At 37.2% G+C, this 11,774-nt stretch overlaps 1 long non-coding RNA gene across 1 annotated transcript; it reads left to right on the top strand.

The window, feature by feature from the left end:
* On the top strand, window positions 681-5,086 carry LOC110263957. Its single transcript, XR_002349684.1, has 3 exons — window positions 681-791; window positions 3,179-3,186; window positions 5,075-5,086. It is a non-coding gene; the product is annotated as an uncharacterized LOC110263957 (long non-coding RNA).

Here is an 11,774-nt window from a genome sequence, read left to right as displayed (position 1 = left end):
GCTAAAATTATAAAACACAAAAAATATCAAAGTAGCATCAAAAGGTGATTTTTTCACTATAATCAAGTAAAAATAAATAAAATCTAACTAGAAAATGATAGTAAAAAGGGTATAAGATGCTCACGCATCAGGCTAGTACACTTATGATGGAGAAATTGGGTTTGACATGTGTTTGACATCCTAAACCATATACATTGCAGTGGTTGAATGACAGTGGTGAGATCAAGTTTGACAATTAGGTGACATGTAACACCCTTACTATCATAATGTCACGCTTTTAGCTACACCACTCAGATAGTGAGGAGTATTACGACGACTTCCATACTAAATAATATAATAGGAGCCTTTGCAAAACTCGAACCGTATAAACTATTCTTTTAAAAATCAGAAATACTTTTTCTTTGAAAATGCACTTACATACATACAAGTCAATCACAACCACTTAGACATACACACATATATATACGCACATAATAACTAAGTCCTTTACACCATAACTTACAAACATAACAATCAAAACTCCTAACCCTCTTTACAAGATACAATATTGAGGGCGAGGGATAAATAAATAATGACTAAACTAGTATAATGATATCGAATAAGTAAAACGCAAATAAACTCTTTGTAAGATTCTTCACTCGATTCCTGAAAAGATAAACCTGTAGGGGTGAGAACCTAACCACATGATCTCACCACAGATTTTCAAAATTGTTATAAGAAGATATCTAATAAGAAAAATGTTTTCAAGCTCAGTGATTATCATTGTCTTATGAATCTTTTGAAAACCGACAGTTTAACCATCCAAAAATTTAGAACCTTTTAAAAGAAGTCAGTTAATTATCCATAAATCCAAAACTCACTTTTCTTATATAAAAATCTTAAAAGTTTCCTAACAGTATGAATGACCAACATGTTCTAAACATAGGTTCATTAATTCTATGCTGAACTAACTTGATTTTTCATACTTAACTAAACCCCAATAAGAAACCAACCATGCAATCAATTAACACTATCATCAATTCAGCACTAAAACTCAATCTCAAAAGTACCACACCAGAACAAACACAAGCAAAACAGACAAGAAAAACATAGGTATAGATAGCAATTAGGCAAACCAAAACAAGTTCAAACCTAAACAAAGCATGCAAATGCATATGATGCATGTCTGCCCTATGGCTAATTAGTCCCATCTGTCAGTTGTAAAGCCAAACCCGACATATCCGGTAGCTAACTATGGATAGAATACCAAACACGGAGTAAGTGGGATCAAGCCACAACCCTTGCATCTTACCCGCGTACCCGAAGCAGGAGACAACTTTCCCCTATCGCTTACCCAGAATGTGTTACAGTTCTCGACCTAGAGCAAGCAGCGACAGAACTCAACCCTTGCATCTTACCCGAAGCCTATAACTCTTATCCGGAGCAAGTGGATCATACCACTACATCTTACCCGGAGTCTCAGCTCTTACTTAGAGCAAGTGGAAAACACCACCGCCTCTTACCCGGTCACCTACATCTCATAATCATTCAATTCATTCAAATATTGTACTGCAATATCAATCATCCTCATCCTTCATTCAAACTCAATCTCTCACTCAGTTATCATTTAGTTTCATTCAAAAATCATGTTTTAAAATCATAATCTCATCATTCTTCATTCTCTTTCAATCATCATCATTCTTCCCATTCCGTTCATCAACATAATTCATTCTTTTCTAAATAAATCAATCTCAAAACATAATTCCTTTTCTTAATAACTCAAAATAAAATTATAAAATCCTTAAAAATCCAACTCATTCTAAGAAGCACTTCAAACGAAACTTTTAGTTTTTATAAAAATTTTGGCAGCATCTCCTCTAAAATTTGGACTCTGCCACCTTTCAAGGTTCCTAAGCAAACCATTTCTCAAACTCTTTTCAAATCATTTCCAAAATTAGACCAATTCCATTATCTCAAACTATTCCCAATCCTCAAAAATCATTTTTGATAAATCCAACAAACCAAATCCCAATACCGATTCATTTTCAATATCAAATTAACTCCAAAACTAAGAAAACAACTTTTCACAATATTCAATCAAATTAACTTTTGTAATTCATTTTTTATCAGCAATCAAACACCACTCAAGCAATGAACAATTCCATCTAGCAATCAAACACATCCATAGACCCACATAATCCCAGAAATATATTTTTCACATCAAATCTATTTATAACAATTCCATAATAGAAAATAAGTTTTAAGAAAAACCCCTACCTTGATTTTCAAAACTCAAAAACTCTAAAATGTGCCATGGTACACGGAATCGTGATCTCAACACTTCTTCACAACTTTGCGTAACTAACCAGCAAGTGCACTGGGTCGTCCAAGTAATACCTTACGTGAGTAAGGGTCGATCCCACGGAGATTGTCGGCTTGAAGCAAGCTATGGTCATCCTTGTAAATCTCAGTCAGGCGGATTCAAATGGTTATGAGGTTTTGATAATTAAAATATAAATAAAACAGAAAATAAAATAAAGTTACTTATGTAATTCACTGGTGAGAATTTCAGATAAGCGTATGGAGATGCTTTGTTGCTTCTGAACCTCTGCTTTCCTATTTCCTTCTTCCAACCATGCGTTACCTCCTTCCATGGCAAGCTGTAAGATCCTCTCAGTGAAAATGGTCCTCTACGGTTTCTGCACAGCTAATCAACTGTCGAATTTCTCATCTCGGATGAAAAATACCAGGTACAGCTACCACATGGCTAATCATCTGTCGGTTCCCGCTAGAGTCGGAATAGGATCCATTGATCCTTTTGCACACTGTCACTTGCACCCAACATTCGTAGGTTTGAAGCTCTTTGCAGTCATCCCTTCCCGGATCCTACTCGGAATACCATAGACAAGGTTTAGACTTTCCGGATCCCAGGAATGCTGCCAATAATTATAGCCTATACCACGAAGATACTAATCTCACGGACTCGGTCCGTGTATTAGATATCCAAGAGAATATACTCCGGCTGTCGTCCAATGACTACGTTGAACATCATGTAGACCACTTGTGGTTGTCAGGCACGTGGATCTTGGCTAAGCGAGTAACGAAGATTGGGTGATTGTCACGGGTCACTCCTTTATTCTGACTTAACTAAATTAAGAACAAGAGTATATCTTGGAGAAGAAGTAGGCGTGAATTGAAGGAAAAATAGTAGTAATTGCATTAATTCATGAAGAACAGCAGAGTTCTACACCTTAATCTATGGGGTGTAGAAACTCCACCGTAGAAAATACATAAGTGAAAAAGGTCTAGGCATGGCCGTAAGGCCAGCCTCCAAATGTGTACAATTCTCTCAGATCAAATTCTGAAAACTCGATCAAAAGATGAACAAAAGATATAAAATAAATCTCTAAAAGTAGTTTTTATACTAAACTAGTAACCTATGGTTACAAAAAATGAGTAACTAAGTGCAGATAGTGCAGAAATCCACTTCTGGGGCCCACTTGGTGTGTGCTTGAGTTGAGCATTGAAGCTTTTTCGTGCATAGGCTATTCTTGGAGTTAAACGCCAGCTTTGGTGCCAGTTTGGGCATTTAACTCCAATTCTGGTGCCAGTTTGGGCGTTTTACGCCAAGATGTTTTAGGCTGACTTTGGAAGCCTATTTAGGCTATCAAATCTCGGGCAAAATATAGACTGTTATATATTGCTGGAAAGCCTAGGATGTCGACTTTCCAACGCAATTGAGAGCGTGCCAATTGGGTTTCTGTAACTCCAGAAAATCCATTTCGAATGTAGCATTGTCAGAATCCAACAGCATCTGCAGTCCTTTTTCAGCCTCTGAATCAGATTTTTGCTCAGGTCCCTCAATTTCAGTCAGAAAATACCTAAAATCATAGAAAATAGACAAACTCATAGTAAAGTATAGAAATGTGATTTTTGAATAAAAACTAATAAAAATATAATAAAAAGTAATAAAAACATACTAAAAACTATGTAAAAACAATGCCAAAAAGGGTATAAATTATTCGCTCATCACGCCACAAACTCGTTTGTCTCCTGGCCCGCAAAAGCGGCAGCCATAACCATAGCTCAAAAACACATTTGCAGCAACCATAACAACTCTAATAGCAACATACAATAACCAGAACTCAACCCTATGCTACCAAAATCTCAGAATTTCTAACCAAACATAATAGAAAACATATTTTCAAAGGTTTTAGAATGTAAACGCTTACCGTAACAAAGGAAGAACAACTAAATTGAGCAGTAGCAACCCCAGCGGTGTTTCTGGTGACAACAGTGCCATACCTAGTGAATAAAAACTCTGGCAACGGTGACGACAGAGGAAAAGTGGCCTCAGGAAGCGTCGGTGACAGAATTGTGACTCCAAAAATGGCGTGCAGTTCACCGGCAACTATGGCAGTGGCGGAGGATGACAAAAGTGGTGGCAAACGTAGTGGAGGCGGTGACAGCCCCGGACCCCCTCTCTCTCTCATCTTCGTGCATATTCTCTCTCTTCGAATCTCAACGGCGATGCATAGCGAGGTGCTCATCTTCTTCTTCGCTGCATCTCTGGCTTGTGGCGCTCTCTCCCTCACTGCAAATGGTTCTGCTCGGCAGTGGCAGCAGCGGGGACATCTCCCTCTCTCCTTGCGTGGTGGCTCGGCATCATGACGGCGCGGTGGTAAGATGGGCTGGACTGCAAGGCCTTCCCCTCCTTCTTTCTTCTCCTCCGTTCAGCTCTCTCTTTCCTCTTCTCTCTTCCCTTTCCTTCTTGTTTCCGTGTGTGTGTGTGTGAAATGGGATGAAGGTGAGGGTTTTGGGGTGGGGTGGCGGCTGTGATGTTAGGGTTGTGGGTGAGAGTGTGATTTAATTAGAGCTACGATTTGGGTAGAATAAAGTTAGGTTTGGGGCAGTTTTAGGTATTTTTATTAAAAATAGGAGTAATTTAATAATTGAAAAATTTAATTTTTAATCCAACTATAACTATATATAAAAATACTATTTATTCATCAATTTATAACTTATTTTTAAATAAATACTAATTTAATAAAAATTGGAGATAATTAAATTAATTCTCCTTTATTTATAAAATAAGGTTCAAAAGCTTAATATTAAAATTAAGGTATAGTTCTCATTATTTTTCAATTATTAAAGTTCTAAATTATAAATAAGAAATTTCCTAGTTTTTATATATAAAACTCTCACAAAAGAGGCTTATATTAACTTCACTATTTTTAAACAATTTAAGGAAGAAGCAAAAAGATCTCAGCATATAAACATATATACGTTTCAAATATGAAGATATTTATATGGCATAAACGTATAAGGATGGAAGTGCAATTGCAAAGTAGAAGTTACAAGGCAAGCTTGATGCAAAAGATGATATGATTCAAACATGCGATGGTAAAGCAAGGCGGCGAAGGGTAATAAAATAGGTTGGGGTTAAAATGATGTGATTAACGTCCGCATACTAATCTCGTATCAGCTTCAGAGCTTCAACTTCCCAAACTTCGACTTCTAGCATTTCCGAAACCCCATGATATGTATTACCTATTAGTTCTATTGCGTCTATGATAACCCGCTAGTGTTCTCATATACATAAACTATTAGCGTTAGCCTGGCCAAGCTTAAACTACGAAATATGCAATGATAGACTAACGGCATTAATCAATAGACTGTCATGTGTATTGATAAACCCAATTTTGTGGTTTATTTTGTGCTTAATTTAGGAGATTTTATAAACTTTTCTCACATTTATTCAATGAAATGGCATGGTTTCATGACTTTCTCCTAATTTGTGCTTAAGAGAGAAAACATGCTTTTTAGGCCTTTAATTTTCTAATTTTAATTCACCTTTGATTCCACAAGATGTCTTGATGTGTTTGTTAGTGAATTCAGGTTGAAAAGGCTAGGAATGGATCAAACGAGTGAAGAGAAAAGCATGCAAAATGGAAGATTCATGAAAAATCAAGGATTTGGATTGCATGCATCGACGCGCACGCGTGACAGATGCGCACGCGTGAATATGAAGTCGCATGGCGACGCGTACGCGTGACATGATGCGTGCGTGTGAGAAGCAAAATGCCAAACGACGCGTATGCGTGACCCATGCGTACGCGTCGCAGCTCGCACGTGACCTCATTAAAGTGAAAATGTTGGGGGTGATTTCTGAGCTGCCCATGCCTAAATCCAACTGATTTCTGAGGCTATTACATGCAGAATTTAAGAGGGGTCAGGGGAGAGCACATAGTTTAGTTTTCACCATGCTTTAGTTAGTTTCTAGAGGGAGAAACTCTCTCTTCTGTCTAGAATTATGTTAGATGTAGATTATGATTTCTTTAGATCTAGGTTTAATTCATGCATTGATTTACTTTTCCTTTCTAATTTCTTGTTTCTTTACCTTTGCTTTCCTAGTTTAGTATTTTACTCTTGTATTTGTTTACTTTGTTGTTGATGCACTCTTATTTCTTCTATTTTTCTTTAATGCAATTTATGTTTGATTTCTTTTATTGTTTAATTGCTTTGTTGTTGTTAATTTCTTGCAATTGGTAATTGTAGATTTATATTTCTTGCAATCTTATTTTGCCTTCCTTTTATGCCTTCCAAGTGTTTGACAAAATTCTTGGAAGGATGTTAGAGTAGTTTTTTGTGTTCTTGACTTGGGATGGTAACTTAGGTGAACTTGAGTTGCTAATGTCCAAGTGATTGATGATTGGTGTCCATTGACTCTATCTTCCACTAAGTTAATTAGTGAGGTGGCTAGGACTTATGGATTAGGATTGATGTAGCTCATTTGACTTTCCTCCACTTGTTAGAGGATGACTTAATGGGGTTAATCCTTGCAATTATCATGTTGTGGTTAGTAACAAGGATAAAGATCCTTAACCATCAACCCTTGCCAAGACCTTTTCATTATTTGAGTTTCCTTTACTTTATTGCCATTTATTTTTCTTGTCCCTTATTCAAAACCCCAAAAACATTTAATCCATAGCCAATAATAAGAACACTTCCCTGCAATTCCTTGAGAGACGACCCGGGATTTAAATACTTCGGTTATTTTTATTGGGGTTTGTTCCTGTGACAAGCAAAATTTTAATCGAGAATTTTTTGTTCGTTTAGAACTATACTTGCAACAAGAATTCATTGAGAAATTCTAAACCATACAATTTTTCTCTCATCAAATGGCGCCATTGCCAGGGAATTGCAAATGTGTGCCTTGTTATTGGTTATTGTACATATGTTAATATTGTGAATAGCTTGATTTTTGGACTACTTGTTAGTTCTTTCTAGTTCTAGGATTTTGTCTTCTTTGTTTCTTATTAGCTTTTGTTTTCATTTGCTCTTGCTATCATGAATTCTCCCATTTGGCTATGAGTTTGGTTACAATTATGTTTTAGGAAGTAGAGATTATAATGAAGATATGCATCAAGGATGGAACAATCAAAGGTGGGAGGAGCCTTAAGCTTATGGACAACCTTCTTGGCAACAACCTCCTTTGGTCTCTTATAGGTATAATTCCACTCCTAATACATATAAATCCAATGGCTATGGTAGACATCCATGTGACTATCAACAACTATATGCCTATGAGCCTCATCCTCAACATAGTCCTCAACCATACTCACAAGCCTCTTTTTACCAAACACCTTCCTATGACCCTCATCCATCATATAACCAATCATCATTACCTCATCTTTATGACCATTATGAGAGAAAACCTATAGAACCACCCACATTCCAATACCATCACTCCCAAGGACCACAAATTCCATACACACCGCCTCCATACCCTTACCAAGAAGAACAACTTTCCTACTATAAACCCTTTCTCCAAAATAATGAACCCTCCTATCCACCCCAATCTCCAACCCTTGGTCTTATCCTTTAAGGGCAAGAAGAGATGAAAAGGGAGGTACTAGAATTCACGGCTGCCTTGGACGAGGTAGTAAATTTCCCAATGTTTGAGCACTCAAGGAACTCCCATGGCCACATGTGGATAATCAATTGAAGAGCATAGCATGAAGGAGAGATTGGAAATTCCGGTGGAAAATGAGAAATGTTGCTTTGTGTTAGAACAATTGGAGGAACCTATGATTGTTAAAGAAGAGGAAGAAGTGGTTGAAGACTTAGGAGATGCGGAACCTCCATGGGAATCTAGAGTCATAGAAAATCCCTCCAAGAAGATTGAATTTGATGTTGAAGAGGAAAGTGCACAACCTCCAAAACAATTTTTGATTGAAGACTTGGAAGGAATGAAGTAAGAATTGAGTTCCCTTGGTGATGAAGATCATGCATTAAACCTTCTTGGTGGTGAATCCTTTGAACTTGAAGAACATTCTCCCGGTAAAATAGAAAGCAATATGGAGGTAGATTTCTCTCATCCTCCCATTTATAATTTGAGTGATGGAGAAGAGTTAGATGAAATTGATGAACAAAGGATTGAAATTGGGAAATCTTGTGAAGAGGTGGAAGTCCTTAGAAAAAGAAGGACGGGAGTTGAATACGCTTTGTCAAGATCCTTGGAAGCTTTTTTACCTAGGTTGTCATCTACTTCTTCATTTGAGTGGGTAAAAATCATCTCTATTAGCTTTATTGTCCCACTCGAATATGGCTTGTTTGAAATAGATGGTCAACCTAGGGCGCTTTGTGGGATGAAGCGTAAGAGAAGGATGTTTCGTGGTTGGCGTTGCAAATCAAGGCTCATTTTGGTTGACACATCAAAGATGAGATACAAAGGTTGGACTAGTGCTCAATTAGGTGGGTCTAGAAGGAGAGTTTGACACTTTATTGAGAATTCATCTTGCTTGCCACCCGGATGGATTAATGATGATCAACTTGAAGACGGGTGTAGAAACAAGATATGGGATCCGGGAATACATGAGGATCAATTTTGGGAGCCCTTAGCTTGTGCGGAACTCCATCAAGACTTGGTAATATTAATTTTGAAGAATGGAGCTCATTGGAAGTCCAAGCATTGGTGGTTGTTCAAGGAAGAGTTCAAGCACAAGCCACCCTGATGAAGAGCTCCCTATAAGTCCAACTTAAGGACAATAAACAAAAGTGTTAGGTGGGAGACACCCCACCATGGTAACATCTTTTCATTTGTCTCTTTTGTAAATATTGGTAAAATTAGTTGATTTCATGTTTTGTTTAGTTTGTTGAGTTTATTTGGTAGTTTGGTATGTTAAATAAGGTTTTAAGGTGTTTTGGTAGCTGTTTGGAGGTTTGGAATGCTTGGTTTGGTGCAAGAACTTAGAAAAATTTTGAAAAACAGAGCACCATGCCAGGCGTACGCGTCACCATGAGTACGCGTGACCCCAAGTTTTTCGCCAACCCACGTGTACGCCTTACCCACGCGTATGCATGGAATCCAAAATTTCCACTTCCCATACAAATTCCAGAGAGTTGTGTGAGTTTTGGGCTGGAACTGTGCCTTTCGCACAAGCCCATCCACGTGTATGCATCACCCCACGCGTACGCGTCGCCTCTCTGATTTTCCTATCACGCGTATGCATGACCCATGCGTACGCGTCGCTCCTATCTCACCTCGCCACGCGCACGCGTCACACCACGCGTACGCGTGGATTACCCTATTTCACTACTCTTCTTTTGTCATCTTCTTTCCATTTCTTTCCTTCTTTTCTCTTCTCTTCTTTTCTCTCCCTTCTTCAACCATCATCCAACACTACCATACACCATCAACCACTGGTTAGTTTAGTTAGTTAGATATTTAGTTAGTTTCATTTTTGTTTAATTTTTGTTTTCATAATAAGTGTTGGATTATTAATATTGTTTGCTGTTTATTACTGCTGATTACTGATAAGATGTTGTTTTAACATCATTGTTGCTAATTCCCATTGTTGGATTTTCTTGTTGAGGTTATAATTTGTTACTTGGTTTTAAATTTTTCGTGCTTAACCTTTGTGAACTCCAAGTATATGAGAATTGCCTTTAACGAATGTTAAATCTTTTTGAATTGCATGATTTGGCCACCATGTGATTTGAACTCTTTTCTTTGATTAGGCAATTTCTTGATGGATGTTGTGCACTTATCTTAATGCATTGTATTTCTTGATCATATGCATCCATATGTTATGCTTATGCCTTAAATGACATGATTGACCATTAATTGTTTACTTATGTGCTCTACACATATTTGAAACTAGTCATTTTGGAATAATGTTTCTTTTGTGAAATTGGATTGGAAGTTCACCTAGGGAAATCCTTTTGAATTTCTCAAGCTATATGGGCCATGCTTGCTATGTGATTGACTTTTCACCTTGATGAGCGGATAATTTATACGCTTTTTGGCATCGTTTTTACATAGTTTTCAGTATGATTTAGTTAGTTTTTAGTATATTTTTATTAGTTTTTAATTAAAATTCACAATTCTGGACTATACTATGAGTTTGTGTGTTTTTCTGTGATTTTAGGTATTTTCTGGCTGAAATTGAGGGACCTGAGCAAAAATCAGATTCAGAGGTTGAAGAAGGACTGCAGATGCTGTTGGATTCTGACCTCCCTGCACTCAAAGTGGATTTTCTGGAGCTACAGAACTCCGAATGGCACGATTCCAATTGCGTTGGAAAGTAGACATCCAGGAATTTCTAGCAATATATAATAGTCCGTACTTTGCCCTTGTTTAGACGATGCAAACTGGTGTTGAACGCTAGTTCCATGTTGCAGTCTGGTGTTCAGCGCCAGAAACAAGTTGCAAAGTGGAGTTCAACGCCAGAAACACATCACAAACTGGCGTTCAACTCCAAGAATGACCTCTCCACATGTAAACTTTAAGCTCAGCCCAAGAGTTAGTTGTGCGAAGTTGTAAGAGAGTAATGTGAACAGTAACATTACAATTTCGTGCACCAATTAGCCATGCAGTGACAGCGCATCGGACCATTTTCACAGAGAGGACGGGATGTAGCCACTGACAACGGTGATGCCCAATATACAGCTTGCCATGGAAAGGAGTAGGATTGATTGGATGAAGACAGCAGGAAAGCAGAGGTTCAGAGGAACGAAAGCATCTCTATACGCTTATCTGAAATTCTCACCAATGAATTACATTAGTATCACTATCCTATTTTATATTTTATTTATCTTTTACTTATTAATTCATAAAATCAGTTGAATCTGCCAGACTGAGATTTACAAGGTGACCAGAGCTTGCTTCAAGCCGACAATCTCTGTGGGATCGACCCTTACTCACGTAAGGTTTATTACTTGGACGACCCAGTGCACTTGCTGGTTAGTTGTACGAAGTTGTGAAACAAAATTAAGAATATGAACGTGCGTATGAAGTTTTTAGCGCCGTTACCAAGGAAGTAAAGATCACGATTTCGTACACCAAGTTTTTGGCGCCGTTACCGGGGATTGTTCGAGTTTGGACAACTGACGGTTCATCTTGTTGCTCAGATTAGGTAATTTTATTTTAATTTTAAGCTTTTTATTATTCTTATTTTCGAAAAAAAATTAAAATTTTTTTCTCTTTTTCGTTTCTTCCAATTAATTTTCGAAAAGTAAAAAAAAAATTATAAAATCACAAAACCAAAAATAATTTTTGTGTTTCTTGTTTGAGTCTAAAGTCAAGATTTAAGTTTGGTGTCAATTGCATCTTTTTAATTTTCTAAAAATTATTTTCGAAAATTTCATGCATTGCATTCTTCATGATTTTCAAGTTGTTCTTGGCCAGTCTTCTTGTTTGATCTTCATATTTTCTTGTTTTGTGTCTTTTCTTGTTTTTCATATGCATTCTTGAATTATTAATGTCTAAAGAATAAATATTTTTTAAGTTT

This window comes from Arachis ipaensis, chromosome B06, assembly GCF_000816755.2.
Source record: "Arachis ipaensis cultivar K30076 chromosome B06, Araip1.1, whole genome shotgun sequence".
NCBI classification, from domain to species: domain Eukaryota; kingdom Viridiplantae; phylum Streptophyta; class Magnoliopsida; order Fabales; family Fabaceae; genus Arachis; species Arachis ipaensis.
Note: the sequence above shows the minus strand (reverse complement) of the source record. Positions and strands in the feature narration are given on the sequence as shown.